The sequence below is a fragment of the Ursus maritimus genome, unplaced genomic scaffold (assembly GCF_017311325.1).
Source record: "Ursus maritimus isolate PB19 unplaced genomic scaffold, ASM1731132v1 scaffold_13, whole genome shotgun sequence".
Classification (NCBI taxonomy): Eukaryota; Metazoa; Chordata; class Mammalia; order Carnivora; family Ursidae; genus Ursus; species Ursus maritimus.
Genome location: NW_024423675.1, coordinates 37821163 through 37849037, shown reverse-complemented (window position 1 = coordinate 37849037; position 27875 = coordinate 37821163). Strand labels below are relative to the sequence as shown.

At 41.8% G+C, this 27875-nt stretch overlaps 1 protein-coding gene across 2 annotated transcripts in view; it reads right to left on the bottom strand.

Annotated features, from left to right (window-relative positions):
- L3MBTL3 (L3MBTL histone methyl-lysine binding protein 3) overlaps nucleotides 1-19608 on the bottom strand; it is a 111738-nt gene extending 92130 nt beyond the window's left edge. For both annotated transcript variants that reach the window (XM_008691113.2, XM_008691114.2), the window contains exons 1-2: nucleotides 19489-19608; nucleotides 15903-15983 (exon numbers count right to left, since the gene is read on the bottom strand). The gene's annotated coding sequence lies outside the window, so the exon portion shown is untranslated. The remainder of the gene's footprint in view (nucleotides 1-15902; nucleotides 15984-19488) is intronic.
- Nucleotides 19609-27875: the final 8267 nt, after the last annotated feature.

The following is a 27875-nucleotide window of genomic DNA, read 5'->3' as shown; positions in this document are numbered from 1 at the left end:
TGAAGGCCTGAGGAAGATGAATCTAAGAAACAGTGAGGATGTTAAGTGAATTAGGACTTGTGCTTAAGTTCTCTCCAACTCCTACCTCACTGAATAGAGATCAGCAACAAAATCAACTTCCCTATTAAGCCTGGTAGGAGTGGCAACTTTTTCTTGATAGGCAGTAGAGTGACAGCATAATTTTCCCCCTGGTGGATAAACTGGGTAAAACCTGAGTGATCCATGGAAAATAAAAGTTTTACTGTTCTTTCTCTAATTACAATAGCATTTATTCACCAAGTACTCAGTGTCAGACATAATACGAATACTTTTTAATTTATTAATTCAATCTCACCTTCTTCTAGAAAAGGACTCAAAGCAGCAATTTACATACATCTTTTCATTTATTTCTTTCTCACAAAAAGTTGGGTTCTAAAATCCCTCCAGTCTACACTGAAGATGAGTTGCAGACTTCAGTAATTCACCCAAAACCATATCTGGTGGCATAGCCAAGATCTGAAACCAGGTCAGTCTGATTTCAACCCTGGGCTTATTTCTCAACCATTGTCTTGTCTTGTCGCACCTCTAAGAATCTGGCTAAACTTACTTTTTCCCTAACTTACTCCTTAGACATGACAAATCCAGAAACCAATTTACTAGGGTGGAAGTTCTTGATTTATGTATATCAGTGCAATGTGCATCCTTTTAATAAAATACCACCAAATATATGCTTATTAACAAAGTGTCATTAAGACACATTTACAACAGAAATAGAATTCTAGTCTTAAAAACTTAAAAAAACATAAATGCGTAAAATTCACAACAGCAAAATCCTGTCTGTGACTAGGAGAAGGAATAGAAAGCAGGGGAAATCTAAAAGTTAGCACTGAACATGGGGCCGCCTGGGTGGCGTAGTCGTTAAGCGTCTGCCTTCGGCTCAGGGCGTGATCCCAGCATTCTGGGATCGAGCCCCACATCAGGCTCCTCCGCTATGAGCCTGCTTCTTCCTCTCCCACTCCCCCTGCTTGTGTTCCCTCTCTCGCCGTCTGTCTCTCTCTGTCACATAAATAAAATCTTAAAAAATAAAAAAAATAAAAGTTAGCACTGAACAAAACCTGCAATAAATGCTCACGACACATTTTTGGAAATCCTTAGAATTTGCTTTTTTCCACAAAACACTGGTAATGTTTTACAGTGTACTCTATCTATAAGCACAGACCTAAAATTTATTAAAAATTTTCTGTTCATTGTTTCACTTTAAGGTGTGTGAATATTTTGTATAATATAATGATAGGATAAAAATATTTACCATGTTGTCTTTCCCACTATCTGATTTTGAAGCCAAATGGCTACTCGCACTATCACAAGAAGTCTGAATGGCTAAGACATTTTCTATCATCTCTTCATCAGACAACAGCCGACAACCAATATTATTTTAACAGAAGCTGCCTCTTCGTGACACCCTAAGTCTTCCTCCCTTGTTTTCATTCTCCAGAAGTGTCCGCACTTGCATACATACAAAGAAAGTCCTTTCACTTCAATCAGTTGGGGTCCTAAGAATGAAGCTTTTTTTTTTTTTTTTTTTTAAGAACTTAGAGATGCTTTGTTTTACTTTTTCTTTAATTATCACCTGGCACTATTCCACAGTCCCATGTGTATCCTATATTGCACGGACCACAAAAAGCAGGGAGGTAATAGAGTCATTCACAATGCAAGTTGCAAATGGCACTTCTCATTCTGCAGAACATCTCATCCCCAATCTCTTGTTAATGATCTGAGATTTCCTAAGGAAATTTCCTAAGGATGGGTCCTCTGTGCTCAGCCAAGATCCTCTATTTTCCTCTTAACCTCTTCTAAATCCTAACAGTCTCCAGCCACTGCTGATGTCAAAAGGGACCACTGTGGGGTTCACACACCCAGCAAATACACCACTGCAGCTTTGATCTTTTGATTCCCACTAGCTTTCCTATCATAACTGGAAATGGCTAAAATCAAGGGTTCTGATGTCCAGTGTGTGTCTACCGAGGCTCACTGTTAGGAGCTGGTGACTTTACTGAAGGCAAAGACCATTACTGTCCGTGTTAGACTCCCAAAGTCCTTCTTTGGTGAAGCAGTTCACTCTAGCTTTTACTCATTTTTATTACAATCTTCTTGCCCTAAGCCTCCAACAAAAGGGCTGGAAGACAGGTTAAATGACATGCAACACTGTCCTCAGAATTACCTTCTGTGTCTCTCTCTTCACCATTCTTTGCCTCCAAACCAAAGCTTTGCAACTTGCCTTTCCCTTGGGACATTATATCTAATGGATGAATTTGCTCAGTTTCTTACATGAATAAATCCCTGGAAGCCTCAACCTCATATACCACTAGTTTTCAAGAAACAGCAGGCAATGAGAAGATTAGTTAATATCTTATATTCAAAAATCCTGTGTTATGAGAATATGGGGAAGCAGGCCCTCTCGTGCATTGATGGTGGCATTAGAAATGAAAACAACCTCTCTGGAGATCAATTTCCAAGGACATATCCTCCAACTCAGCAGTTCTACCCATAGAAATTTATTCTATTAATACTCACACATAGGTAAAAAGAAAAAAATGTAAAATGTTATTCACTGACTACAGGTCTGTTCATAAGGTCAAAAACTTGGAAATAGGGGCACCTGGATGGCACAGTGGTTGAGCGTCTGCCTTCAACTCAGGGCGTGATCCCGGCGTTATGGGATCGAGCCCCACATCGGGCTCCTCCGCTATGAGCCTGCTTCTTCCTCTCCCACTCCCCCTGCTTGTGTTCCCTCTCTCGCTGGCTGTCTCTATCTCTGTCAAATAAATAAATAAAATCTTAAAAAAAAAACAAACTTGGAAATAATCCAAAAGTCCATCAATTAAGGACAACTGCGGTACATCCATACGGCATTTAATGCCATTATAAAAAACAATGAGGAAGCTCTTTACATTCTGATACAGAAAGAGCTCCAACACAGTACCAATACTCTAATTTTATGCCAGGTATAAAAACTGTGTGCTACCACTTCTATAAAACAAAAGGCTGTGTGTATTACTTATATAGGCATACATTCTTTCTGCAAGGATTCATCAGAAACTGCTAACACTGGCTGCCTCCAGAAAGGGGAAACAGTTTGCTGAAACAGAGCCATGGGAGGGAATCTGCCTTCTGGACATTCCTTTATACCTGTTGACTGTTCAATTTTTTTTTTTTCCCAAGAAAAAAAAAATAATGAAAAATATGTTTGAAAATCCTTTTTCATGTCAATTTAGAATTGTCCATGTAACAAAAGGCAGGTCTTCCCATGAAAATATTTAGTTCGTGATTGCTGCCAACAATGGAAGCTACAGCATAGAAGTCCCTAAGGGAAGTCAACTTCCCCAAAGCTCTTGGGTACTTTAAAATAGTAGGTATTTAACTCTATATGCAAATGCATCAGCTCCACAGATGGATGAGAAGAGGAAGGGTAGGGTTCACTTCTCCACAACTCAGGTATCAGAAATACATAGTAGATCGCTGGCATTCACAGACTATTTACGGCTTCTACCGTTCCTGGGAGGCATCTGAAGTTCCCATGACATTCAGTAATTTGTTACCTTGCAGAGACATGACTCTGAATGAGACATGCCGTGAAGCTGAGGGGCAAGGGCAAGGTGCCTGGATACTCAGAGCGCTTAGTCTTAAAGTCTATGGCCACCGTAAAGAAAGAGATAAAACATTGTTTCTTGTTAAGAAATGAAACAAACAAAATTAACTGCTAGTTGATTCTAGTGTTGATGACAGAATGAGGGGAATATGGAAATGTTTATGAAAGTGCTAGGCCCTCACCACAAAATAGAAGTTTCAGATAAATTAAAGACTGAAATGTCAAATGCAATGATGACTCAGACACATTGTGTGAACAAAACTACCAAATGCTCCAAAAGGAAGTAAGTAGAAAAGATGTGTGAATTTGTTTCAATAAGTGCTCCAGACAGTACAAAAATTGCTCATCATGCAAGATAAGTAGTTAAGGTCTAGAGAGATCATTTACATTTTTCAGTTATACTTTAGTAATCTGAAGGAAGGAATTGTGTGTTACAATGATTTTTTTTTTCACGTTGAGAACTGGCGATTGCCTTGGGATATATCCTTCACAAATGTCAAGAATCTACCCTTATCTTATTTTGACTAGAGATAAGCAGAGTTTGTGTGTCCTTCATAATCCCCCCTTCATACAATCCCTTTGTTCATATCTGCCACCCAGAGGATAAAACAAGTGGTGGCTGGAGGGAGGGCCATGGCCTCCCCCAGTGCGGAGCTCCTACAGGGGGGTCAGCGTGAAGAACCCACCTAGCGCTGAGATGAAGACAAGAGTCCCCTGGGAGGTAAGCCACCCACTCCAGGATGCTCAAAATCAAGTGAAAGAATGGGCACTGCCTATAAACCAAAAGTCTGGATCTGCAGATAAAGTGAGAAATAAAGATTATTAAGAAAGGGAGTTAACTGTAGCCGGGCCATTCCTGCTCAAACCATGGTTTTAAAATAGTGTATTTAGGGGCGCCTGGGTGGCACAGCAGTTAAGCGTCTGCTTTCAGCTCAGGGTGTGATCCCGGCATTGTAGGATTGATCCCTGCATCAGGCTCCTCCGCTGTGAGCCTACTTCTTCCTCTCCCACTCCCCCAGCTTGTGTTTCCTCTCTCGCTGGCTGTCTCTATCTCTGTCGAATAAATAAATAAAAAAATCTTTAAAAAATAAAAAAATAAAATAAAATAGTATATTTAAAAGAATGGCTAGTTAATGTTCACTATAAGAACAGTTAAATAGTTTTAATACTCTTACAGTTGCTTTTTTGGAGTTACATTTTATAGCTTTAGAGTTAACAGGTGCGTTCTTCAAAAATAAGGTAAGGAGAGGATATGGCTAGGAGTTGGGAGTAGTTATAAAATGGGGATGAACATCACCTCAAAAGCAGAATCGGATTAAAATTCTGTCACTCAGATGACGGAACTGAGATATCAGCACCTGGTTTTAATCAGTTTGGGTTAAAAGGACCACCTATCTTTTGTAAAGAGTCAGGAATGCTAACCCTAAAATCATCATCACAAACCAAACAAAAATGCCAGCTATGCAGAAGATAGACAGCAAGGAGATACAGAGCAGCATGTATCACTCGGGAAAGCCAATCTCCACCTTGCGAATCCAATGCCTTGTTGCTATGCTGCCCACTTTAATACCATCAACTGAAGCTTTTCTGTTTACTTTGTAGAAATCCTCAGTCGCTAACCGAATGCGCTCTCTGGCACACTGTGACCTACAAAAAGTCCTAATGTCGTTATTCAGTAACATCACCTAAAAAGCCTCTCTTCACTGCTAACCACCTTCTTAATGTGGCTTATAAAACTGCTCGGAGCCTCCCTATCCCCAGCCACCCTGCTCCTGGTCATCCTGTCACAGGCACAAATTAAATATTTCATGGATCATCCTCAAAACCTGCCCCGAGCTCACCGGTTCCCCCTTCTGTCCCTCGCCCTTTCCTCAACCACTTCCCTCCCTTCCTCCTCTTCATTTCACTTTGCAAAATCTGACAACTGCTTATTCAGTAACCTCAGACCAGTTACTCTCTGGAAGTCTCAATTCCCCACCTACAAGGTGTGGCTGTGGCATATGGAACCTTTCTTCATTGGGCAATGGTGACGATTCCATGAGGTAATCAGATGAAACCTTCGCCTAGTGCCTATCACATAGCAAGCAGTCAAAACATTAGCTTTTTATTATAATTATCTGGTTTAACAATTATTCGAGTTCACAAAAGCTGCTCAAGTAACCTTAAAAAAATTAGACAGTGACTTGTTTCTCTCATTTAATTGTATTTCTGTATTATCTCTTATGGCAGGCCACCTGTTCAAAATCTAAATACCACAAGACTCAAGATCACTCCATAAAAGCAGGTATTTTATTGCTAATAGTATGTCATATTTACATAGCTCCAGAAAATACTACTAGTTCTTTTTTATACCTCTTAATCATCTTCACCTATTCTGCTCTTGCTCCCTCTCTCCTCCCCTTTGGCAATTAGCAGTTTGTTCTCTATACTTGAGAGTCTGTTTTTTTATTTGTTCATTTGGTTTGTTTTTTAGATTCCACATACAAGTGAAATCATGTGGTTTCTGTCTTTCACTATCTGACTTGTTTCACTTAGCCTAATACCCTCTAGGTCCATCCATGTTGTTGCTGATGGCAAGATCTCATTCTTTCTTATGGCTGAGTAATATTCCATTGCGTGTGTGTGTGTGTGTGTGTGTGTGTGTGTGTCACATCTTTATCCATTCATCTATGGGTAGACACTTGGGCTGTTTCCATAGTTTGGCTATTATAAGTAACGCCACAATAAACACAGGGGTGCACACATCTTTTCAAATTAATATATTTTTTTCTTTAAGTAAATACCTGGTAGTGGAATTACTGGATCATACAGCATTTCTATTTTTTAATTTTTTTGAGGAACTGCCATACTATTTTCCATGGTGGCAGCACCAAATTGCATTCCCGCCAACAGCGCACAAGGGTTGCCTTTACTCTATGTGCTCTCCAACACTTGTGATTTCTTGTCTTTTTTATACTACCCATTCTGACTGGTATGCGCTGCTATCTCACCATGGTTTTGATTTGCATTTCCTGGATGGTTAGTGATGTCAAGCATCTTTCATTTGTCTGTTGGCCATGTGCAGATCTGCTTTGGAAAAATGTCTATTCAAGTCTTCTGCCCATCTTTTAATTGGATTTTTTTTTTTTTTTTTTTTGGTGTTGTGTTGTCTAAGTTCTTTATATACTTTGGATATTAACCCCTTTTTGGATATATCATTTGTAAATATCTCCTTCTGTTCAGTAGGATGTCTTTCTGTTTTGTTAATGGTTTCCTTTTCTGTGTAAAAGCTTTTTATCTGGTGTAGTCCCAACAGTTTACTTTTGCTTTTGTTTCCCTTGACCATTACCTTTCTTGATAGGACAATACCTCCAAAGTGATGGAGAAGGATTTGCCGCCCCGGGAGGGAGAGGGGCCCGAAGGCCAGGCTCTCTCTGCCTCCATGCTGGTCTGACTACACACTGCAGGCCAGGCTAAGGCTCTGAAACGAAACTAGATGAAAGGCCAGGGCAACATTTCCCAGTCTGTTCCGGAAAACACAACCTTCAGGAGACCATTGATTCGTGGCCTGGGAGACAAAGTTTTTTTGTTGAAAGAGACGTGGAATACCCTGGGGGTCCTTCAGGATACGCACAGCGCACATCGGCAGCAGGGCGGCGACCTGTGAAGTGCTGGCCAAGCCAAGGCTTCCCACGGTCACCTAGCCTTGTGACTCTATTATCACAGAGCATCGAATTCCGTGGAGCTCACCAACCCCCCAGCCCCCACCCCCAGCCTTTGGGAAAATGCTGAGCTACGGAAAATAAATTCAGGAAATGACATGAAAGTGGGTAGCATTTTACAGGAATAAAATGTATTCACCTTCACGTCAGATTCAATGCTACCTTCAGACCTAGTTTCCAGCCTGCATTCCGGTGTTGAGATTCATGGTATCTAAGACTGGAGAATGCCCTCCGGACCCGTAGCCCTTGAAGTCCAGGCTGGAGAGAGTGATCCTGAGAAAGATACGGCCTCTGACTCCTCAGGCCTGTCTACGGTGTTCTGCCTGACTCTCTGATGGCCTGCACGACCTCAGAGAGGTACACAGCCTGTAAGGGGAGAACTCACACCCTCACAAACACAAGGCTCCAAAGGGGTGACCGGCCAGAGGCAGAAAGCCTAATATACTTGAAGGGGGTACAGACATACCGGAGCAGAGGGGTCTCCTCCACGCGTTGTCATTTTAAAGGATCTCACTAACAGCAGCCTATTTGACCCTCACGACGACCTCTTCAGACTGATTATATTTTACAGGCAAGAAAATTGAGGTCATCCAGCCAAGAAACAAACTTTCATCTCCCAAGACAGTGGCCCTCAGACTATACCACAGGGCCCAGCATGTTGTATTTTCGCCAACACAGAAGCCAATCTAGTGTGATGGTGACAGGCACAGGCTCCGGGGCTAGAGCACCTGGGTTTGGGTCCGAGCCTCGTAATTTCCAAACTGCTGCATAATCCTGGGCAGGGTACCTAACCTCTCTTGAGCCTTAGGCTCCTTCATCAATAAAATGGAATGGGAATATCTACTTTACAGAGCTGTAAAAAACTTGTTTTTCAAATGACGCATGCTAAGAGTGTTTTGCACATGGTAGACCCGCCGTACATGGAGCTGCAGCTATTTCGAAGAAAACAAATCAAACTGCTCTCCAGTGTCCACATTCCCTGCAGGCGCCAGTTTGCCCACTATCTGAAGCACACCAGGGCAGGCGAGTGATAACTGCAAAGGCCAAGACCTCTGAGCCACAAAGCCCTAAAGGATGCCCCAGGAGTCTAGAGCTGAAGGTAAAGAAAAATGGGAGGTTAAGAACACTGGTAAGACTCTGGATTTCATGGACATGTAAAATTTCAAAATGAATTTGGGGAAGTGATATAAGGTCGATAAGGATTCGTTCTGCCACACTCTTATAAAGAACAGAACGTTATCACAATCAAAAAAAGTCAGAAGGACATCATCTCTGAATGATTACCCAAGAGTAGACCATGGGCAACCTGATGGAGATTTTTGCTGAGGAGGTATAAAAGCTTCCTCCCATACCCACTGTGGTTCCAGGTCCTGCAAAAGACCGGGAGGAGAAATGAAAGCTATGGATCCTTCCCAAAGGAGACCAGAATGAGTCCTTCTCTTTACAAGTACTGGAGTATGTGTCTGCGATACACCAGAAGAGGGACTAGGAAGAGACAGTCTGTACCCCCATCACACTACTTCTGACATTGTATCATGGTCATCTACTTAGATGAGGCTTTGGAGGAAAGGGACCTTGATTTATTCATTTCCTTATCCCTTATGAATACCCATTGTAGGTATTCATACACTTCATCAAATGAATGGATAAAAAGAGAAGGGGAAAAATGCAACAGACTAGTTGCGGGGAGAGGGGGAAATCAGAAAAAAAAAGATCAGATTCATTTGTCCATCGATCTCATATTCTTCAGTGAAATTCTAACTCACAGCTAGAATGCTAAGTATTTACTTGCCTTGTTGGCAGAAGCATAACATTACTGCTCCAAGAAACTCTCCTTATTTAAGTGTCAGTGGAGGACACATCAAAAGAAGTTAAATTCAAACCTCTTAAACAGGCTTATTCAATAAGGATAAGAGAGAAATCTAAACTCACACTTGAAGCATCTCTCAACAAACACATATTGCTACAAAGAAAAATTTTCCTTTCAAATCAAGCATGACAGATACGAGCTTTGATAGTCTACTCACCCGTCTGATAAGAACTCTGAATCGCACACATACTGGAATTGAGATCCCGTTGTGGAGAGATGTAAAATTTTGCCCACAGGGCCCAAGTTCATAGATTTTAGGCAGGCAAAACTCAAGATCATTTCAATATAAGAAATGAAATCTCAGTACCATCAAGAACAAATTCTTCAGAATCTGGGTTTTCTATCCACATCTATCCTTATACAGTAGATGCCTCAGTGGCAACTAACCGATGCTTCCTTTAAATACGAAATCGGTTATAGGATGGTGCCTTCTTATTGATATTTTCTCAAAACCTGTATGTCCTGGTCATATTTTAATGAGAATGATCCTATTAATGCAGCCACGGTTTATCTGATTTGCTACCTTTTCTGCCATGGAGATTATACACAAAGGGGTAGCCACCGAAAGCAATCTTCACAAAATCTCAACTTCCTGCCTTCCCGCTTGTTACTGTAAGAAGGATGAATTATTTGAGATTCTGTGGCCTAACCTACTTACTTCCTCTAAAGGAGGAACAGAAAATGAAAAATGCCTTTCAAGAAAAAAAAATGTACATAGAAAACGAAATCACAAACTGACATTAACAGGCCTATGGCATATTTAATATGCTCTCATCAAATGCTTTTATTGGAAGTTCATTTTCAGTGTACAGAGTATAAGATATCTCAATTTGAAACAAAAATATCCTGACAAGTGCTATCATATCATCAACATTACTACACTAATAGAGTCATAATAGAAATTTTACACCCATTAAAGGGACACAAAGGGCATAAAAAGAACAAGAACCTGTCTGACACAGATACGTCCATGCTTATGCAAAATACGCATGAACTCAAAAAAGAAAAACTAAAAGTAGTATCTTGTTCTTTTCTCTTATTTCATTTCATAATTTTTAAAAGCTAAAAGTAGTATCTTCTTTCTTACTCTACTTTGTATTTTTATAGAACATAGAGCTAAAATTAAGAAATTTACACTTGATTTCTCTTTTGTATCTAATAAAGTATATGTGACCAGATTTTATTTCTCCCACACAAGTCAAGTCTATAGGTTTTATCCTGATAATCATTTGTAGCTAAACTCCTTATCAACAGATTGAACAGCTAGGCCTCAAATCCACCAAATAAGAACACAAAGCAATAGGGTGAATTATTTAGACCACTTAACAATCTAACCACATTGATCTCCTAGGAATTTCAATTCATAGTTCAGGATTTAGTCAGTGTAACAGACGAGGGGAAAATAATCAAATGATTTTGGTCCCTGAACAATCCTACTCAAAATGTTCTACTTCTGAAATAGTTTAATGTTACAAAATTACACATAACATAAAGCTACGGTCCAATCTTAAAACAGCCCTGCGTGTGGTAAGTGCTCAAAAAAGTTTATAGGGTGATAGAGCTTCATTAAAGGAGAAACAGTCTATCACCCTATGATCAATGCATGCAGTGGTATCCTTCTAAGTCAGACCAAAGCTCTGCTTGATGGACCGTAACTCATATACCAAAGACACTGCCTGACTCCCACTGCAACACAGAACCACCCAATGAATAAACAGACTCTTCACTTCATCTGGCAAGCGTGAGCATACTCTCCTGGTTAAAGAGTACAACAGTCACCATAGTGCTGTTGTTGAATGTATGATTAGTCATATTTCCTGTTTTCTTTTTTTTTTAATTTTGATTCCAGCACTCTACACTCAGCCCTGCCCCCAGCTTCTCCCCACCAATATCTCTATGTCTCAATTTAATTCTTTCCTTTTATAATCCTGCCTTCTGAGCAAATGCCATCATCTTTTGTGTTCACTTTAATAAATTTAGGTCCCATCTTTTCTATTGACTGATCTACATTTTTTGAGAACTAACCTTACTGCCTCATCTAGTCTCTTCCTACAAAGAACAAGTGAAACCTCTTTACAAATAAGCCCAGTAATTCTCATACCTAATCTGAGTTATGTTTTCTTAACAGTTTGTGATCATTTCAAGGCCATGAGCCAGACCAAGGTGTTCTTTTCAGTATATTTCAGTAATTGGTTTTTTCCCAATTCTCGGTTTAAAAAAGAAAAAAAAGGGAAAGGAAAATGAAGAGAGAGAGTTTTCTTCCCATTGTCTTTTTTGATACCTGTTTGCTATTGCTTATCTTAATAAACAAAAGTATAAGACCAAATACATTAATCTGGAAATGTGTTTTCTTAAAAATAGTCTAAGAATTACTTTTTTGAAACTTGGAAACCTAAAGACATAACAAGACAATCATAAGCCAGTAGCAATTTCCCTGATCCTACCCCTTTCAAACTGCATGATAGGAACTTAGACAAGTTACTAAGTATCTCTGAGCACCAGTTTGCTCTAAAAGTGAAATAATAATACCAACTACTCAAGGTTAGGGAAAGTATTAGAGATAATACTCAGTGCTACACTAGCACCTGGGCAGACAGAAGGCACTAAGTAAGTATTGGATACATAAACGAATGAATGAATGAATGAAAAAATGTAAAGTGCCTAGCTCGATGCCTGACATTCAGAAGGCACTCAATATACAATTATACTTAATGTATCAACACTTGGCAGTATTTTGCAGACGGTGCCCCACCTCCCAGGTCCTTACCTTAGCAATATGCTTAAGGCCACATCCAGTGGTACCAGGACAGTACTCCCTGCGTTCATCTCTTCCTTTCCAGAGCATAAGCACCGAACTGTGGCTTTGTTTTATTAATCACCACTGTACTGTACGTGGTGTGGGTTATTTCCTCAACTAGAATTATGAACATATGGAGGCCAAGGTCTGCGGCTTTCTTTTAAGCCCTAACCCATTCATGCATTCATTCAACCCTGTTCTAAGTGAAGATTATGGGAAGCACTCCCCAACTGAGACTTCCAAAAAATAGCTGCTCAATAAATATCTGTTGACTGACACAAAACACTGGCTTACAGGAAGAATAATAATAAAGGAAGCATTTTACTCTTACGTATAATACACATATAATTCCTCCAATCACTGTCCAAGTAACCCATGCTGGGTCCACTTCTAAGGAAGTTCTCTCATCCGACATCACCCAACTTCACTCAAGATCCTCTCAAAAGTCCTTGTTCTTTCCCCCAAACCACCCTGTCTCATCAGTGGGGAAATTTCTTTTTTTTTTTTTTTTTTTTTTTTTTTTTTTTTTAAGCAGGGGGAGTGGGAGAGGAAGAAGCAGGCTCATAGCGGAGGAGCCTGATGTGGGGCTCGATCCCATAATGCTGGGACCACGCCCTGAGCCGAAGGCAGACGCTCAACCGCTATGCCACCCAGGCGCCCCAGTGGGGAAATTTCTTAAATGTCTTTCTCAATTTGACTTCATAAATCAAACTCAGTTACATTGCAAGGGTACCCTTTTCCTGGTGTTTTGCTTTCATCCACTTGCTACATAGCTGTTGCTATAATCAGTACAAACTAGTTCATAATGTACTATTGTTTACTCATATCCTCATGCGTCAGTAAAATAATTTAACTTACTAAAGAGACAACCTGAGAATATTCTCATTGGATAATGAGGTCCTTTACAAAATATATTTTCTATGGATGGCCTGAATTTCAAGATGTCATATACACATGCACATACATATGAAGGTATAAACAGTTCTCTTTAAGTACAGTGTTGCCCAAATACCTTTAAATACAGTGTCCCCCAAATTCTTGTGAGGAATGAGTCCCTCAATGGGAGCAGGTAGAGAAATCCACACCAGAAAAGTTATCTTTGTGAACAGACTAGTCAAAGAAGAAAAGAACTGCCCAAACCCATCGCCCTCACCGAATATACAATTCAGAAATTCCATGATCGTGGGTAAAGAGCATCTTATTAATTTCTGAAGACTAAGCATCCCGAAAGGGATGGAATATTGTGCCATGTATATACGATTATATGGCATCATTCTGCTCAGTCAACCCAGGAATCTGTGTCCTGCCTCACTGGTTCCCAAGAGTGCTGGGTCCCTTGTTCTTTCCTACTGGTACCAAGTACAGCTGCTATATTCTTCCTAACAGAGCTCAGAGTTGTGTCCACTCCTGGGGTTAGGGTCTAGAGAACTCAAAGGCAAAGACCTAGTCTTTTGGTGTTCAGCACTATAAGAGCTCAATAAAAACTAGTTAACTAGTAGAAACACTGCAAGAGGGATCACCAGGTTACCCATCCTCCGACCCCAAGGGTAGCCTTGTCCCATACCACATAAAGTAACTTCTCTTATAAATTTCCTATCTTAACTATATCTGCCACAAAAAGCCTTGGTTGGAATAGATTTCTTGGAAATAAACTACCAAACAAACCAGGGGAAACTATTCAAGAAGCAACCCTCAATTACTCAAGGACTAATTTAACAGGACACATATTTCTTCTTCCCTCCACTACTGGGTTTTTGAATTCTTAGAACACTGATTGGATAATCTACAAAAGAAGAGAGATGAACTAAAACTAAAACTTGTCAGGATTTGTCAAGTTCAGTATCAGCACATTGAGAATGGTAACAGACAGTACTTGTGATTTTTTTCTATCTAGATAATAGGCAGTTGGTTATAATTAGAATAAAGTTAGCAAAGGGGTCTAGAAAACATAAGTGGGGGGCGGGGGGAAGCCCTGCATGGACCTTTCCCTAAATCCACAGTCATTTGCAGGACCCATTTTCTGACCCCTAGAGTATAAATCTTACTACCCCAGTTACCTATTTTCTCATGCTCATTTCCCAGCAGACTCACACAACTAAAATATTAATTACAGCACACGAATTCCCCTCTCACCAACCCTTCTACTTTCACTACCCTCCCATTTCCACAATTAGGCATCACTTTAAATTTGATTTATTTCACTTACTCCTACCTATTAAATGACTAGATTGGGATAAATAAATTTCAGTTTCTATTCAGCATCATGTTAAAACATGGTCCCTTCCTGCAATGAGCCAATGCTATTAAAGATAAACTACTTTTTTTCCTAAAGGAAGAAATATCCCCTAGAAGTATCATGACAAGTCCACATAATATATATACCAGAAACCAATGTCATAATTTTAGCCAGGATTTAAAACACTCTGTTCTGCCCTTTACAACCTACTTCCTGCCCTTCACAAAACCTGACTAAGGTAAAATGGTAATATGACTACCAAACATTTGAATAAGTCTTTATAGTTCTCAAAACCTTATTTTATTTTATCCTTTCAACAAAGGAAGTGAGGCAAGCACTGTTGCCCCCATTTTCCAGATGGAGAAATCTAGGCTGAAAGAGGAAAAGTGACTGATACAATGTGATACATTTAGAGGCCAAACTGTCTTCTGATCCCCACTCTAGGACTCTATCCACAGCCACAGTGATTCCCCAAGCGAAAAAAAATAGTCGCTGCCTTCCACTCAGCATGTCTAAACATGAAACTCAGCATCCTAGGAAACACGTTCTATCTGCTTGCACCCCACTTCTGTCTGCATGACCTTCTTGCAGCCATTCTCACCCCACTGTCTTTGTTGCATCCTCCACCTGGACCCCATCTATTCACTTTGCTAATTACACCATTCAAGACCATCCACAAGCAGAAAATGACAACGAACTCCTGTTAACAATCATTTTTACATCAGTAATTATTCAGTGTTGACATCTAGGTCATACCTATCCTGGTTCTAAGAGAGCCCAATGAGGATTATTAGTCCTACTCATAAAAGGTAGAACTAATTGATTTTATTTGTTTTTGCTGAACAATAATTAGCAATTCCTTTAATACTTAAGACGGACCAAATGAAAAGAAGCAAAAAAGGAGAGGAAAAAAATTAAGGGGGGAGGGGCGTGGAGGTATAAATAGAAAGCACTAGAGTAGTACAAATATACTTTGATGTTTTACCTACAGAGGGCTGCCCTCTTTGCCTGAGAACAACCTTTGTCCTTAAAATAGGCCCTGAATTACTAGAGATAAACCAGCAAGCACCCTCCAAAATTACCAAAGGGATCTTACTAGACAACAGCTATATTCTCTGTGTAGATATGCTCAAAAGTTGACAAATCTATGCTAACATGCTGGAAAATCACTACAGCCCTTTGACATGAGATTTGGCACAAGTGGTCCCACAATGGATTTAAGCCACAAAAGTTAAATCACTTAAATGCCCCAAAGCTCTTGTTGTAAATTTCACCTACAAAATTTTAACAAATTCCAGAATCTTCCATATCACTGTATTACAACAGTTACATTAACTTACAAGTGCTTTGTTCTAGTTTTCCCATTTTTTTCAATTCCAAAGAATAAAACTATTTACTTTCAGTAGAAAACAGGTACAACTGAAACACAAATTAAGAATCTAGTAAAAGAGCCAGTCAAAAAATTATCCAGGACAATCTCCAAACTTTTCCTAATGTTTTACTTGAGCCTCAATCACACTTCACCTCAAGACTTTCATGCATTGAAAGCAGCCCCTACAAAATGATGCTTTTCTGCCAACCCCGTCCCACATTCTCCTTCCTGATCCCAAAGTGCAGCTTTTAACATTTGCAAAAATACCAAGCAATTTGTTTCAACAAGCAAATCTTACCTAATGGCAGTGAAGATATAACTCTCCAGTGGTCTTGTAGGATTGCTGTCCACCTCCAAGACTTCCCCTAAAGGTCCAGCACTAATTGAAAGAGAGGAAAAATAAAATCAATGCATTGTCATAAAAAAGAAGCCTTCAAGTCCACAATAAATATGTTTAAAGTTTGAATCATTGACTTACTGCATAATTTTACACAATACCAGTCAGTATATTAAAAATAAAATAAACTAGTTCTGGATAAGATGAAATGGATTTTATCATTCATACCATTCCCTTATCCTAAATTCCTAAATTAAAGAGTCCCCCTTTGTATGACCAGCAGGTGAAAAGTTACAGGGATCATTTGATTCAATTTTAATTTTTCTCAGTGCTTTTGGCTTTAATATTAAAGTTACTTTGCAGAACACACACTGGCCAATGAATAGGTATTATGTAAGCAGTTTTTTCCCATGTATGTAAATGTTTAAATCACAACTTAAAGTATTCAGAAATAATGTCTTAACCAGTGAAACAAAATTATACTCTTAGGACTAAAAGGGACCACTTATTTTATGACTATATATAACTGCACAGTTAAGAAACTAAATACCAGCCTTTTATTTATTAGAGAATAAAATGATCAGCTTATATAAAAGACACATTTCAACCAAAGGTCTTTTTCTTTTTCGAATTTTTAAACACTTTGTATTTTTATTAACATTCAAAATGAAACGACCTGCTGTGACTCCTGACTGATTAAAGATAAAGACAATGATAAATACAAAGACAAACTGTTTCTAACCCAGTAAGGGACCCATCTCAAATCCCCGACTAAAAGCAAAGTGTCTTTCCCATACAAATGAAGAGGGATCGAAGCTACAGGCTCTGGGTCGTCAGAACTTATCTGCTCTCCAATTTACTAAACCTTCTATTTCTGATCGGCATCCATTCACACAACATCTGGCTGCTCGCTCAGGTCGTCTAATTACTTCCACGTCTGAACAGACTACGTAGCTACAAGCAAAGGCCAAACTTTGCTCTCGGCCTTCCGAACTTAAAGATGCGTTTAACCACTAGAGGTCTCCCCTTGGCCAGTTTTGCATGTTCGCTATTTTGCTGCACTTGAAACTTTCCGGAGAAATGCTCTACTCGAGTCAGTGTTTTTCTAAAAACTTGCGCAAAAATCCACGCGACCGAACTAGCCAGTACAGAGACTCTCGGGCTCCCCAAACCAATAAAGATATCACAAACAACGCTCTAGGAAAATCAAAATTAAAATTCGACGCACTCGCCTAGCCGTCGTCCGCCCCCCCCCCGCCCAAAATCTTATTTCTCATCTCAGTTTCCCTTAACGTAAACTTAGAACAATTAAAAAATCTATTTTTGTTTCTGTAGACTTTGAATGATTTCTAATGCATTTTTCTGGCGGTGGACCCGAGGTGGGAAAGGAGCGGGCCAAGGGATGCAGAGAGGGGGAAGGGCCGTGCTCACAGCGCCCGAGGAAGTTGCATAAGGAAAGAGACTCCGTTTTTTGGGTCCCCTCAAAAAATCGGCGGGGAGGGGGAGGAAAAGGAAGCGGGGTGGGGGGGAAGGCGGGGAGGAGGGAAACTGAAGCGACGTTTACCTTCGGCTCCCCGTGGAAGGGGGGGTAAGGGCTACAGTCTTCGCGACCCCGCAGGGCGGCTCGTTCCCCCCAACTCTCTCCGTGCGCAGACGGACAAACAGATACCCCCACCCCTCCGCGCAGAAGGCGGGGAAGAAACCGCCTGCTTTTAAACTTTCTCTCACGGTCGCACTGTGGGCCATGCTTTGACCAGAAAGGGGGGGGGAGGGAAGAGGTAATCAAAAGGCCTTTTTCTTTAAAGGTAATTAAAGTTTTACCACCAGCACAAAAGTTGCGTCCTCCCCCCGCCCGTGCCACCGTGCCCCCCCACTGCCTCCAGGGCTCACAAGTTTTTCTCCCTCTCCCCCCCCCACCAGCTCGCGGGGCGCGCGGCGGATGCCTCGGCTCCTGCGCTTCCCGATCCCCACCCCCGCCGGCCTCTACTTCCCCCCGCCCGGCCGCCGCGGCGCGAGGACGGCCCGCCGGGCCCAGGACGCGAGTGTGCAAAACCCATTATTCCGGAATGGCACACGCACGCGGCGCGAGGCGGGCGGCGGCCCGACCCGGACCCCTCTCTGCCTCCCCAATATAAGGGCGGCGTAAACAAGTTGCAGGAAAAGCAGCCCCGTGCCTCCCCCCGCCCGCCCGCCCGCCCCGGCGCGGCCGCCGCCGCCCGCCGCTACCGCCGCCGCCGCCGCCTCCCGACACACGCCCGCGCCCGCACCCTGGCCGGCGCGGCTCGGCACTGGAGCGGGGCGAAGCGACGGCGGGCTCTGGCCCGGCCCGCGGCCCGCGCCCTCCCCCGCGCGGACGGCCGCGGCGGGCCCGCGCCGCCTTGCTTCCCGAAGCACTTTCCTGCCTCGGGCAGAAATAAACCGGAGGGTTTATTTTTGTGCAACTTTCCCAAAATGGCGGAAATTGGAGCTGATCTATATGAAATTCTCACACAGTCGGTCGGGAAGGGGGAGGCGGCGAGGAAGAAAACGCAAACTCTCGGCCGCCGAGCCCTGCCGCGGGTCCGCGAGTGTGTGCGTGCGTGTGAGTGTGCGTGTGCGCGGTGGGAGTCGGGGAGGCCTTTCCGCCGCGCACACACACAGCACACGCCGGGGAGACGCGCCTGCACATTCAACCAGTCCATTCTCCGCAGCCCGAGCGGGGAGAAAGTGGCCCGGCCTCTTTTCCCACTGCCTCGGTCTCCCGTACTTGTACTTCTCGCGCTCGCTCGCTCACTCGCTCGCTCTCCGGTGCGCGCCCGGCACAAAGGCCACACGGGCGGAGGGGGCCGCAGGGGCGGCGCGCGGGGCTCGGGCCTCCCGCCGCACCGATCCGCCGCCCCGGCCGCCCCCGCGCCCCCCGCCGGCGCCCCCAGCCTCGGCGGCCGCGCTCGCCGCCCGGGCTGCAGCTCCGCGGCGCCCACTCGGGCACGCACCCCGGCGGAGCCCGGCGCCGCCGCGCTCCCCCACCCCGCGCCCGGTGTCATGAAAGCGACCAAAGTGACAAGCTCGGGGGGCGCGGGGGAGGGGGCCCACACGCATCCCGCCGCCTGCGCGCCGGCGAGAGCCCGACGCGGCCGCCTCGCCCCGGCTCCCTTCAGCACGGCCCCCCACACCCTTCCCCGTGTGCGCGCAAAGAAAAAAATACAAGTCTCTCCTCCCCCCATTTTTTCCTTTCTCTTTTCTCTCTCTTTTGTTCCTCTTTCACACTCGCACTCACTACTTCAGAGTGAGATGCCCAGAGACTCCCCCTCCAGCCGTTTCCGAGTCACTTGCCCACTTTTTTCCCCGGGATTAAGTTTTCTCCTCTTTCCCAGAGGCGCAGAGAAGTGGGGGAGAAACCCCTTCTGTCCTTTCCCCTCCCCTGATCTGTTTCACAAGACGAGGGTGCGCTTCCTTCTCTCTATAGGTCTCTTAACTTTCATCCTCACCCAGAAAAATAAATGAATGGCTTTTGCACGGACAAATCTTCTGATTAATTAGAGATTAGATCCGATCAACCGCTTCTTACCCCCAAATTTTCTCTTTTTTTTTCTCCGTCTCACGAGTAGTCCTGACAAATGGTCCAGGGCTGCGGGCGCAGTGCGCATGTGCGCGTAGAGTCAGGGCTGGGGAGAGGGGAAACTGCGCTGGTGCTGGTGCCGCCGCCGCCGCCGCCGCCGCCGCCGCTGCCGGGGAGGCTCGCTCTGGCTTCCCTGTTACTGCTGCTGCGCCTTCGCCGCTGGAAAGCAGCAATAAAGCCGGTTGGCAAATGCAGCTGCCCGCAGATACTGTTTCAGGTGCATCTTTTCAATATCCTTGTCACCGGCTCAGAGCTGGTTCAAGAACAGTCAAAACAAATATGAAAGACTGCTCAGGTTATAGATTTCTTTGTCTATTTTTCACTTTACTTTTTTTTTTTAAGGCAATTCTCAGAGCAGCTAATCCAGCATGTACTGTAAATGTATTCATTCAGCCATTAAAGAGTGGGCCTTGGTCTGATACAAACACTACCCAAAGGCTCGATGCATGCTACAGGTCATGAAAAATAAGAAAGTTTTAAGCTTCTACGCAGTAGAACCCCCCCCCCCCTTTGGGGACTGGAAGAATGCACGGTAAAGTGCGCGTGTAAAACTTGCGTGTTCTTTTGGTTCCTCAAGTGTTGGTCTTTATTGACAGCTTCGACGTGTTAGGCCTCTGTTGTGAAATACGTTTGGATTCGTTCAACTTAGAAATCAGTGTTCCTGGACCCGGACAATCGGCACATCCAGGACTACCCTCTTCGTGTAACCAGTTAAGATGGCTGAGCCGTCCTAAATAGCAAAACCTGTCTTTGTTAAGGCGTCAAAACTAGATCAAGAGAGAGAGTATTGTATTTCAGTATTGACAGCCTTCCACTTATTGACTGCAGGCCTCCTTTTGGGCAGCTCACCATTCTCCTTTTCTACTAGATACAAGTATTACAAAATAATTTCTGTAATTGAAGTTGTGATAAACATTGTAATGTCAATGACAGTTTACAGTTGGAGGGAAAAAAGGAGTAGCACGTGTGATTTCCAGAATAGCAGAAGCAAGTCTTATATTTTGTAGGGGTGGGAAAGTAAGGGAAAGTCTCTGGCCCTCAGAGTGGACTATTTATTTTGCATCTCCTAAAAGGTGAAGGAGGCCTTTTTTTTCCAAAATTGCTGCCCGAGGCCTAGAATTTAAATACATCACAGATGGATATACTGTATTAAAAATCCCTTCTTCAAAATGTAAGTAATATTATTTCTTGATTGATTTTTTTTTTTTTTTTACTTAAGCAACGTTCCTTGAACCAGTTTCAGAAAATAAACTGTTAATTTCTTCCTTTAGGAGCATGAAATTACCCTAGAGAATCTGACCACCTCACAATTTCTTCTATTGGTATAGTGACCAAATTCTCCAAACCAAAAATCAGGACATGTGGCTTGCCATGTACTCAAGAACAAAGGAACGAACCCATGAAGCTGAAATGAGCTTATAAAATATGCTCACACATTGGGCAGCCATTGGTTTAGGGGTGCGAAGTGGAGCAGGCTGGGTTAGTGAGAGCTATAGATAATCTCAGACCGCCAGTTAACTATTGATTTCACCCACTACATCCAACCCTTTTCAGAGTGGCTCCCAAACAGCCTAATTAACTGATCTGAATTTCAGCTCCTCTCCTTTTCCCCTTAGCCCTTGAATAATAAGCAGTGAAATGGCCAAAGGCAGATTATAGGAGGAGCAGAAAAGAAAGGCCATGAACTACGTGCAAAACTAAGACCAAATCACCAAAAAAAAACCCTTAAATTTTAGATTTTTCTTTCTAAAAATCCATTTTAGATTTACTCTCTCTAGGTAACTTCTGCATGGTATTTCTGTTTCACATATATTTTCAGAGATGTTGGTTCAAAGTCTGTAAACTTATATGAATGGCCTACTTGTGCTGAGCACTCTGCAAGGTGCTAAGGAATTACAGCAGACACAAACTAGGCCACAAGGAATTCAGTCTGGCAAGAGAGAGGCTGGCGAACTGGGCATTGCATGACAGTGTGGTGTGTCATAGTAGGGTATGCAGAGCAAGGACGGTGGAGAAACACCTATGGCAATGAGGGCGGGTTTTCCTGAAAAAGTCATAGCTAAGCTGATTCTTGAAGGACAACCATCCCTGGTGTGCTGTTCCACTTTTCCTCTGGGAAAAATGATCCAATCAGAAGAAGTCTGAGGGTTTGGAGAGCAAGGCTTGCCTGGGACCTGTGCACTTACTGAGGTCCACTAACAAAAATAAAGATGAGTTGAGGCTCTCTGGAATACATTGCCTTTCTCCTCCAGAGATTTCATCTCAGTTGTTCCCAAGATGTGGTTCAGGGTAGGAGATATTTTGAAGGTACTCACATGTAAAAGTAAGACCGCTGCCGCATTTTTCTACAGAGAACCTGTCAGTGCCACCACTTGAGACAAAGGCAGAATGCAGCTTTAGAATCTAGATAATACTGTGGTATTCTTCAGGTAAACTGCTACTATTTACAGGACCTCTCTCCATCTGGTCCCTAAATGGTAATATCCTAGTAGAAGCTTCTTTGCTGTGCCTTCACCCTTCCACCATTTAGTCACTGCTTAATAATTCATCATGAATCCCTTCTTCCCAGCCTCACTTAATCTCATCACTCTCCACCACTCCCGGCTTCCCATCCCACCCTGCTCTACCCCCTGACTTCTACATATCAAATCCATCCTTCAGATGAGATTTCAATTTCCTTGACACCTCAAATGAAAGTATTAGCGCATTCCTTTGTTATTCTGTGTATTGATTTACTTAAGCCCAAACTTCTTCCCCCAAAATGACTTCAGATTACTCCATTCCTAAATATTCTGAAGCTAAAATTATTTTACACGGAAAATATTTTAAACAAATCACAACGTTCGTTCTTCAGAGACTTTTGGAGGCTTCCTGTCACCTCCCAGTGTAGGTCATTGAAAACCTCTCTCACTGGACTCTTAACCATAGGAAAGGAACTGAGGGTTGCTAGAGGGGAGGGGGTGGGGGGTTGGGGGATTGGGTGACGGGCATTAAAGGGGGGCATTTGTTGTGATGAGCACTGGGTGTTGTATGCAACTGATGAATCATTAATTCAACCCCTGAAACTAATGATACACTATATGTTAACTAAATTGAATTTAAATAAAACGTTTTAAAAAGTAAGAATAAATAAAACCTCTCTCACTCTACTCCATTCTCTTACCTCTACTCTGTGTGAACTTCAATTTAGAAACCTAAACTCCCTTTTCCTAACACTAAGCTTGTCCTGCATTGACAGGACTCACTCTTCCTGGCCTGGAACAGTTCAAGGATGACCTCCTTCATGGGCCAGTCCCTCACAAACTGAAATTGGAGTGAAGTCCAAGAGATTTGCGTTCTAATCCAGTTCTGCCACCACCCGCTGGGAACCATTAGGCAGGTCACCTCACATTTCAGGGCTTCAATTCTTTCACTAGTTAGACAAAGAAAATAGAGTAATTGATTCCTGGGCCTCTTTGAAAGCCACGTCCTGGCCCATCTTTCCCACAGAACAGGAATACTGTCACATTTTGGTACAAATAATATGGAACCAAGAAAGGAATTTTAAGCAGTGAAAATCCATCCATCTGCTAGGTATCAGAATGTTATCAGTTTATAGCTCCTTCGGTTGGTTTTAGCCTGGTACTAATGAGATCAAGGTCACGGGTTCCATTCCCTAATGGCTAGTTAGTTTTGATCTGTTTCATAGCCACAAACTGCTCTTCTAACACCAGTCCCCCATGTTGTAACGTGTGCTGCTGGTCACAAGTCTCGAGGTAAAATTTAATCTTTCCATAGAAATTTTCTAAATGAACAATACTTGAAATCATCCTTTTAATGTATTATCTTACTTTTAAGGATGAGTCAAGTTATTGATTTTTTTAGCCTACATAATTGTGTGCTCCATGTTTTTCCAAGTAAAAAAATGACGTTAACATTGATTTGGCCAAGATTCTTATTATTGATATTTGTAAGAGCTGAGTTTGATATCCTTGTTAGTGTTCTAGATAACACTGAGATGGTTATTAAGTACTCTCATTTGAATCCCGGTTATCTTCATTGTGACACATCTGCATACATTCTCAGTACAAAGCTTGTAATGGTAAAATGTAATTGAAATGCTAAGGGTGAAAGAAAAAGGGTATATTACTCATCAGGTAGGGAAAGCATTATAATGTGTATCACATTCTCAACATCCTAAGGAAATTAATATAGAAAGAGCTTCTGGATAGATGTGAATATTTATTATCATTTTGTTTAGATACAGAAGTAAAGATAGAAATATGACAGACATATCCAAAAGAGTAGAATAATATGGGACTGTAAACTGCCTTGTAAATTTAAAGAAAGAAAGTTAATTTATAATTTTTCATAATATACTCACTCATTTAAAGCCTAAATCCAAAAGCCTTATGACTAAATGTTAGAAGGCACAAGCCAGACTTCAGAACATGTCTAGAACAATAGCCCCCATACTCTTAGAGCCTGGCCCTAGAATGTTCTTTCCATTTGACCTGGCCTCCTGACCACAGCTGATTGGTCCAGGAAAGGACATTTAATCCCAGGACTGAATAGAGTAGGAAGAGTTGGCCTATGAGTCAGCAGGGAGTGCTTTCCCAAAGAATAAAAGTGATGAAATGGACCAGTCATATTCTTAAACTTGGCCATGTGAACTGGAAATACTGAAGATAAAGTTAGTTCATGGGCATTATAAAAACTAAACGATTCACAGAGAGAACAAGGTAGAGTGCAGGCTCATTAGCTATCAGGCATTAGAAACTATGCATAAGTAGAAATCATAAGGTAGAGCAGAGCAGAAGATAAAGATAGAGGTGCCAGAGTTTCACTGGGCTCTGCATGACCTCCTATTCCCAAAGGTTATTCTCGTCTTAGAGAGGCCTGGCCACTCTGTAATCACCATGAAGACTACCCATATAGCTAGAATTTCTGTCTTCACGAGTATTGCCATAATAACTCCCCCATCCCTTCTGGGAAATTGAGTCAGTCTTTGAATTGAGTAGATAAACAAAAGAACCCAAGCAACAGCAAGGAGGATGACTTGTTCCCATTAGACTTGCAAAGTAGAGGGCAATTTTAACTCACTCTCTAGATCTGTAAAATGGGGATATGATTAGCGCCTAGCTCATAGGGTCGTTATAAGGATTGAATGGATCTATGCAAGACTAAACCTTGGCACTGGTTAGTAATCAGTAAACGTGAGCCTGAGAGTTGGGATTTTTGCCTGTTTTTGTTTTCTGCAGTATTGCTAGCATTCAGAATTGTACCTGCACACAGTTAACTATGAAAAAAAATATTGAATGACTTAAGGAAATATTAATACAAAAATCATGACATCTGCTCTTTTACTTGTCCCTTTCCCAGCTGGTTACTAGGCCATAGGTATCATGTCACAGATATGCTCATGGGCAACATCCCCCTAAAAGTTCCTAAAAGCATGTAAACATAGAGTGTTAATGGAATTCATAGGCCCTATTTCAAAGGAGCCTGCTGTTCAGAATATATTATCTTTATTTAGCATTTATATTACACTTTTACATTTTCAAAGCCCTTTGCAGTTTTTTAACTAAATATTTGTTATAACATTCCTACGTTATCTTTCATAAAGGAGGTAACTGAGGCATGGTTCCAATCGTTAATACCTAGATCTGGAATTGAATTCATCACATAAATACAGTAAGTGTAACTGTGTGTATATATATATAAAAAAAATCTGGAACATTACTTGGTTCATGTAGAATGCCGAATGGAATGTCAGTGTTTGAGAAGAAGACAATCTGTCACTTTAAATTACACTCGCTATGCCTTTCCCTTGGTTCTATTTCAGAAACTACCATCAATAGAAAGGTTTTTAAACTGAGGTTTCTCAATGGGTTTGAAGTCTTTAAAGAATAAAATTTTGAAATTCGGTATTGAAATATTTCACAATATCTCAGTAATTGCACAATCTTTTTCTATGAAAATCTCTTCAAGACAGTAGTTCTTTCCTAGAGTCAATGTGTTGAGGGTTTCTGTATGTGCCCTTAGAATTTGTAGACAGTGAGGAATGAAGTGGGTAAAAATCAGTATACCATTGATGAAAGCGGTCAGGAGTAATCTAAGTTAACGGTCTGCAAAAGGGCTAAGGAGATTTGGGAAATACGAAAATCCAATCAGGTGTCCCTGTGGAGTTTCAAGAAAGTCTGAAATGTATTGGACCACAAAGAGATATGAGCTTTGGTTGCTATTTCGGCTGATTGACTACAGGAATATAGTCAATAATATTGTAATAACTTTGTATGATGACTGATGGTAACTACACTTATCATTTTGTAATGTATATAACTGTCGATTCAGTATGTTGGACATCAAGAACTAACATAATCTCATATATCAACAATACTTCAATAAGAAAAAAAAATTCCAAACCTAGCCAAACCAAAACAAAAAATCCTAACTCAGAGGAGTCCCCAGTAGAGCTGGATAATCTATTCATTTGTCTCTATCCGACGCAGTCTTCCATGGCCAGATCAGCTGTTTACTGATCTCAAGGTCGGATTACGCTCCAGGGTTCCTCTCTCCCCATGCAAGCTCCTTCAACTGTTCCCTTCACCTTCCAAATCTCTCTCTTTTCCTCTCTCATCTCTCGTGAAAAACATCCCTACTTCTTCCCTAGGCTGTGCTTCCAAATGCCATTTGCTCTTGGTCACACCTCTTTTAGTCCTCCACGAATTTTCATGATTCTCCCAATATTTACAGTCCATTATTCTGCACTGGCTTTTTCACAGAGAAAAACATACCCATGCTTATCTTCTCAATCCTGAAAAAGAAAACCTTTTGTCAACTCTACACCCTTTTAAATACTGTGCCATAATCTCTCTTTTCCTTTGCTGCTGACCTTCTTGAACACGTAGTTTATACTCACTTTCTTCCTTTCTCTACCTCCCATGCATTCTTTAGTCCATGGACGTTATGATATATGCTTTCTGAACTCTGTAAAGTCTCCAATGACTTCCTGAATGTTAAATCCAGTGACCACAGTCCACCTTCTAGATTTGAAGTGTTGACTAATCCCTTCTTTGAAATTGTCTTTTCATTCAAACTTGTTGCCAATTCACTATTCTCAATGTTCTCTTATCTTTCAGACCTAGTCTTTTCTTCTCCTCCCACTTGATAAATATGAGTGTTTCTGGAATTAGCTTCTGGCCTTTCCTTCTATCTCTACCTTCTCTCTGGAATGAACTCATGTACTCACCCAGCATCATTTGAGCTCATTGTTATGTAAAGAATTCCTGGACTATATTTTTGTATGTGAGCATTCCACTGAGCTTCAAACTACATTTCCAATTTCTTGAGAAATAAATCCACATGGGTATTCTATGTGTTTGAAGACAATGGAATGGTGTGGAGGTTTACCAGAACAAAGGCTTCAACTTTGGAGTTCCACCTGGGTTGGCTGGTTGGAGTTCCACCCAATTCTACCCCTTAACCAGATATTAGTAACTTAATCTACCTAAACTGAGTTTCCTCCTGTGCACAATAACCTCTACTTCACTGGACCATTATCAAGATTAAATGAGATAATGCCTGGAAAGTGCCTAGCCGATAAGAGCTTAGTAAGTGGTAACTACTGTTCTGCCTGCTTCTTCTTCCTTCTGCATTCTTCATCTCAGTTTATAATGTCACTGTTCTCTCAGTCACTGATTTAACTACAACTTCCTCTTCCGGCCGCCCACGTCCAGTTGTCAACAGATCCTATTGATTGTTCCTCTATAATAATCTCTCCTCTACGCCCTCTCCTGCCTTTTACTATTTCAACTGCCACTGCCCTACTTTGTCTCCTGCCGGGATTACTACTCTATATTTCTAACTATAGCCTTTCTACTACAATTATCTTCCTCAAATATAGCATTGGTAATGTTCCTCCCCTGCTCCCAATCCCTAAGTGGTTCGTCATAACTTTAGAAAAAGTTGATCTCCTCAGTGTGGTACTTAGTGCCCTTCAAACACCGGAATAGAGCAATCCTTCTATCTTTAGCTAGTATACCCCACAAACCCACGAGGAAGCCATACCAAGCAAGAGCGGTGCATTGTCACTTGGCTTTGCCTTTGTTCGTGTTATTTCCTAAGTTTGAAATGCCCTGTCCTTGACCTATCAAAATTTCTAACTCACTTGAACAGATATTTGTGTACTCACATTTATAGCTGCATATTCACAATAGCCAAAAGGTGGGAACAACACAAATGTCCGTTAACAGAAGAATGGGTAAACAAAACGTGGTGTGTACATACAATGGAATATTACTAAGCCTTATAAAAGGAAAGAAATTCTGACACATGCTATAACACAGGTGAAACTT